We start from the raw sequence: 6,000 nt of genomic DNA on the forward strand, positions 1-6,000 counted from the left end.
AATACATACCTTACATGAACACGTAAGATAATACTGCGCACATATTCAGTGCGCCTCTCAGGGGGATCTGTACTGCTCCTTGCCCCCGGACGCTGGTTTTCCTTCCGGTTCAAGGCGCTGCAGGGACGTACATGTACTGCGCATGCGCAGCAGCTGGACCATCTGTAAACATTAAGCGCAGGCCACCGGAGCCGCCATCTTGGAAGCACGCTAACTAACCGCGATGGGTCATGCTCTACTTGCCGGTGATCTTCGTTACTCCCAGTCCTACTCTTCTTCTTCACAGTACTGACCACCCTCCTCATCTCTCCCTGCAGGGAAATTCCCATGCTCCAGCTTGGTTATGTAAACTGAGGGGATGAGTTATAGGGAGTAATCGAAATAAAAGAAGGTCCTGTGTCAGAGGCAGGTGTTTCATGAGGTAAGTACTGGGACTAGGAAGAGTGGACGTGGAGGTAATGCACACCTAACGCCTGTACCAGAATCATGATTAGCCCATTCACTCACAGACACATTGTTATGTCAAGCAAAAAACAAATGCTTAGGTTACCTATTGGTGATCCTCATTAATCCTAGTCCCACTCTTCCTCATCACAGTACTTTTTTTTGCAGTTACACCTCCAATGACATGCACTTTCTCCAACTGTAATGCATAGCTCTCAACTCACACGTTTGACTCACCTGCCAAGCCTCCTGCACGCCCATTCATTCCAATAGGCATCTCACCCGCCAAAAACAAAATCGGGTGATTTCACCCGCCTTTGCAACACAAATGGTTGAGAGCTATGGTAATGCCCCTCCCCCGCCCTCCAGGAAGTATAAACCCTGTCTTCCCCAGTGAGCTCAGGTTGATTATTCCCCACCAGGGATTATGAGCCTTACTATCCCTCACCCCAAGAGCATAGCTCTCAACCTTTTTCGATGCAAAGGCGGGTGAAATCACCCGATTTTGTGTTTGGCGGGTGAGAGGCCCATTGAAATGAATGGGCGTGCACGAGGCTTGGCGGGTGACTCACCTGTTTACAAGGCGGGTGACACCCGCCAAAAGCGGGTGAGTTGGGAGCTATGCAAGAGAGAGGCAGGTCGAAAGTTCTGTGATAAGGAAGCATGGGAATAGAAGTAATAAGGATTATCGGTAAGTAATCTAAGCATTACCCCCATGTACCTACTCCTCACTCAAGTTCTTACTTTTGAGGAATTCCAAAAACGATGATACTGCCTATAAATAATAATTTAGCATTTATATAGTGCTACAAACCCTTAGGTATCTGAGCGCTGTTTATTATTACCCACGGAGTGTGGTGCTCATTTATCGAGCTCAGAAGGATGAAAGGCTGAGATTGGCCCTGCCAGGTTTCAAACCTGCATTAGCAGGCTCTGCTCAGATGTCATAACTAGCACTCTACTCGCTGTGCTATCGGACCAGCTAAACACTACACACATACATACCAACCCTCCCGATTCAGGTTGGGAGACTCACAAGTTTTTAATCAATAATGTTGCAATTTTTTACCTTCACCCTCCTCAAACTATTCTAACCCAATGCAATGCAATGGGAACATTTTATTCTCCCACTTTTTAAGACAAAATCTCCATCCCAGGTGATGTAAAATGTTGGCATGTATGAACACAACACAATTCAAATATATGCTCTAACACACCCATGCATGCCAATGTTTTGGATTGCCTAGAAGGGAGATTTTGTCAAAAGAAGCAGGAGAATGAAATGTCCCCATTGAACTCCATTGATGTTAGGGATATTTTAGGAAGCAGAAAGACAAAAATAGCCACATTTTTGACAGAAAAATTGTAAGTCTCTGGCCTAAATCTGGAGGTTTGGCATGTATGCACAACCCATCACCACCTCTGTCGACAGACAGCTAGCACCATTTCACTCAGTGTATCCTGGAACTCAGAATATCAGTACGAAGTGCACAGGCCCCCTGATAACCTGCATTGAGCCATTACTGTCTTATGAAAGAATTCTGTTCTGCTGATGTAGCACCTCTGAAAATGTAACGCAGAGAAACTCACTGGCATGGCATCAGGTAATATTATCCCCTTATATATGGTCGCCGTATATAATATTGCCGGGAAAAGGTTGTGGCGATATTATATGGGTGACCATATATATCGGGACAGGGGTAGCGGGGATTGTCCCCTGCTCCCCATGAAGAAAAAAAAGGGTTTGGGGGTTGCGGTGGTGTCCCCCGCATGTTCCATGTAATAATGTCCCCGCAAAAAAAAAAGCCTTTTTTCGGCGATTTTTTTGCATGGTAATATTTTTGCGGGTCATTATTACATGGAACCCTGTGCATCAGACCTGGATGGCGCCCTGCCACTGGGTGGTCTCCCCTAAAGCGTCTCAGTTCGAGGGAAACTAGCTGCTTCGTAAAGCCACACCAATAATAGTCTGAACCCATGAACTAAAGGAAACCACAGATGCCTTCCTGCCAGCCCGAGGCCACATTGGTGACAAAGGAATTGTCCACCTTCTGAAAACATGTAGGCATTCCAATGTGCATGAGCACAGCTCTTCTGGCCTCCAAGGCATACATCTCTCACCCTCTGGGGAAGAAGGATTCGGATGGAAAAACGGGAGCCCATTGTCCTGAGACATAGCTCTCAACCATTTGTGTCACAAAGGCGGGTGAAAACACCCGATTTAATTTTTGGCGGGTGAGAGGCCCATTGAAATGAATGGGCATGCAGGAGGCTTGGCGGGTGAGTCAGCTGTTTAGAAGGCGGGTGACACCCGCCAAAAGCGTGTGGGTTGAGAGCTATGCCTGAGACCTATGGAATCGAGAAGCACTTTTGGAAGAAAACCAGAATCACAGGGAATTACCAATGCATCCAGAAGAATTATAAGGAAAAGTTCCTAACTTAAAAGAATGCCAAACTCCCCTGAACTGCGAGTAGACAAGAAATCCACCAAAAAGAGTGACTTCACAGTCAATAATTTCATATCACGAAAAGGAAAGGACTTAAGTAACCCGGCCCCTGGGGAAAAGGCAGAGGCCGATGAACACAATAGCCAATGGAAGGGGAGGAGAAGGCAAAACCACCCAAGGCAATATACAAATGAACGAGCGGAACCATGAAGTGTGGGTTGTTCAGTTGAGGTCACGGAGAAAGCAGCTGGACCAAAAGGCCAAGCGGAGGGGGGATTGTGAAGCGGAGCGTGGAGGAGATGGAGAGTTTGTTAAAGGTGAGGTACTGCTTTGTGAGAGAAAGCGGTACTTTTGTGTGTGAGAGTGTGCAGAAGGTGAGGGAAGCTAAGCAAACGTGTAGGAGAATAGATGAGTGAGGTAAGTGTGGATGAGAATGGAAGGGGCTGAATGTAAGTGGTAAGAAGGGGAGGAGAAGGGATAGTAGCGTTGAGGAGAGGAGAGTAGGGAGTAGTGGAGAGGAAAGAATAAAGGAGAACATAGCGGAGGGGGAGTGGAGAGTAGACGAGAGAAGTGAGTAGAGAACAGAGTAGAGAGTTTTAGGCCGATATTATCAGAGAGAGAGAGAGAGAGAGAGAGAGAAAGACTGATGTAAAGAAAGAGTAGGAGGGAGTTGTGCAACATCGGAGAGACAAAAACAGTGAGAGAAAGAAATTTGGAAGTGGGAGGAGGAAGGAATTAAATAGTAAAAGGAGAAAGTAGGAAGACAAGAGTGTGAAAGAGGGAGACTGTAAAACAGAGGCAGTTGAGAAAGGCATCTCATCCCATTGTGAAGTCCAGATATTACTGGGCAGGAAAGATAGGTTTCACCTAGGAATATCCCAGAGGGGACAAGTGGGAGAAGCAACTTAGGACATTATTTCAGGTTTTTAGACAAGAGCGTTACCAATCTCTAGTCAACCTAGGGGAAAGAGAAGCCTCAGCGAGGGAGTTAGGAAGCCCACGGGAAATGAGAGAGGGCATTTAGTTGGTCCTATTGCCCTTTGAAGCATCTGGGAACCTCTGAACTGCCAACCAGCACACCTGAACCACACAGGAGTCAGGTAAGTTCAAATAGGAAATGTACTTTATTACTAAGACCTCAGGTAGAAGGTTACATGGGAGAGATAGGGTTAGGCATGCTACTACTTCAGGTTCCCATCTCCAAGTCCCCACCAATGGTCCTCTCTGGAATCCCCAGCATTCACCATTCCACTATAGCACTCACTATTCACTTTCCATCTGGCATAGCTAAGACAGCTGACACTCAGCATGCAAACAAGCCAGATCCCACACCCTTCCATAGCACCAATAGCCAGCGTCATTTGAAAAATGATATGATATATATGATATGGCATTTATAGGGAGGATAGCTCAGCGGCAACATGCTCGCCTTGGAAGCAAGACGACGCGAGCAACACAGGCTCGATCCACGGGTCCGCGCTTACAGACCTCTGGGTTTTAAGCGCGTTATAAATAACCTATCATATCATATCTTTTGTAACACACCTATACATATGTGTTTCAAGGCGCGAAATAAAAACACTTGAACCATCTCCTGGAATATTGGCCTTCTTAAGGCCATCTGAGCCACAGCACTTAAGAGTGGCCTACCTCTGGCATTTCTCAAGGGAAGGTCCACCTCAGGAGTAAAGTCTAACTGTTGCCAGCATTACCTCTCAGTGTCCAAACCGATCATCTCACCAGAGATGGACCTAGCTCCCTGGAGAATCCCATCTGATGACACTTAGGCAGGACTCATGCCTGAGTCATAACAAGGAGAAACCAGCACCTCTGTGGGCAATAGGTACCATCAAAAGTAGCTCGGACGTGTTGTCCTGGAGTTTGCTCAACACTGCTGGACCTAGCCATTACTGCCAACTCCTTTCAATTGGAAAAATGCATTTTCTCTGCAGATACCAGACTACCTGAGGAGCTGGATTCCCAAGAGTTTCCCCACATGCTCTGCCTTTCGGCCTCTGTGGTAAGAGTGAATGGAGCGAATCGTTCAAGCTAAAACATTACATGAATGGCGAGATCGTGTATAGCAGCCCCCCACCACTCAATGGTCATCATATGTACCACGAAGCACCCTTGCTCTGCAATGTGGAGCAGAACCAAGGAAGTTGAGCAGTCTCCAGATTAGCAAAGAGATCCAGACTGGACAACCCACATCTTGCCCTAATCATATGGATTAAGACCAGCTGCAGCAGCACCTGCTGGAACGAGGGGGAAACACTGCTGAGCTAGCCCGCAGAGCCATTGTCCACCCATTGCTATGCACTGCATCAAGGGTTTTTGGGTTCGACTCCGCCTATTCCCCAGTCCATTGTATTGTCCATCTAGACCACCAAGCAGCACCTATACACCAAATACAAAAAAAAGATTAGGCTCTCTGAATGGCCAAACCGCTCCCCCCACCCCCAAGTGAGCACAGTTCTGCGGCTACTGTGTCACAGGCCCAAGACCCATGAACTTCTGCAAGTCTGCACCAATGTCGATGCAGGTGAGCCACCAGACACCTAAGGTGCAACCGTGCCCGTAGCACAACCAACATCCATGATGCCATATGCCTCTGCGCACAGAGCTGCATCTTTGCTGTGGCCTCACCACATCTTGCAGAAAAGCCCTTCCCATTGTACTATCTATCGGAAGTAAAAACCTTCCCAGGTGCATCCCAAATTGTGTCTCAAATTGTGTCCCAGTACACGACAGGTCCTGCGAGGGCAAAAGATGGTACTAACCCCAGTTGCCCAAGAAGCCAAGACGCCCTGGTGAGCCAACATGAGTGCACATAGAACAAACCCCCTCTTCCAACAAGACAGTCGAGGATGCCATCACCAGCCAAAACATACAGGTAAGTAAAACCCAAACCCCTTCCAGAAAAAGGGGCGCTACTACAAGAACCAAGACACTCCTAAACACCTTGGGAGCTACTCACAAAGCGACGGAGTGCACCTGGAACTGAAAATGGTGCCTCTCCACAACGAACCAAGAGAACTGCTGTCGAGACCTCCCAATCAGAATGACAATATGCATCCTGTAGGTCAGTGGAAGCCATGAAGTCCCCTTT

General features: G+C 47.4%; 1 long non-coding RNA gene across 1 annotated transcript in view; it reads right to left on the reverse strand.

Moving 5' to 3' along the window:
* LOC138516957 (uncharacterized) overlaps window positions 1-159 on the reverse strand; it is a 37,361-nt gene extending 37,202 nt beyond the window's left edge. The window contains exon 1 of the long non-coding RNA XR_011282335.1: window positions 10-159. This is a non-coding gene — a long non-coding RNA (uncharacterized lncRNA). The remainder of the gene's footprint in view (window positions 1-9) is intronic.
* Window positions 160-6,000: the final 5,841 nt, after the last annotated feature.

The sequence above is a fragment of the Ambystoma mexicanum genome, chromosome 6q (genome assembly GCF_040938575.1).
Source record: "Ambystoma mexicanum isolate Mex_15411 chromosome 6q, UKY_AmexF1_1, whole genome shotgun sequence".
Lineage (NCBI taxonomy): Eukaryota > Metazoa > Chordata > Amphibia > Caudata > Ambystomatidae > Ambystoma > Ambystoma mexicanum.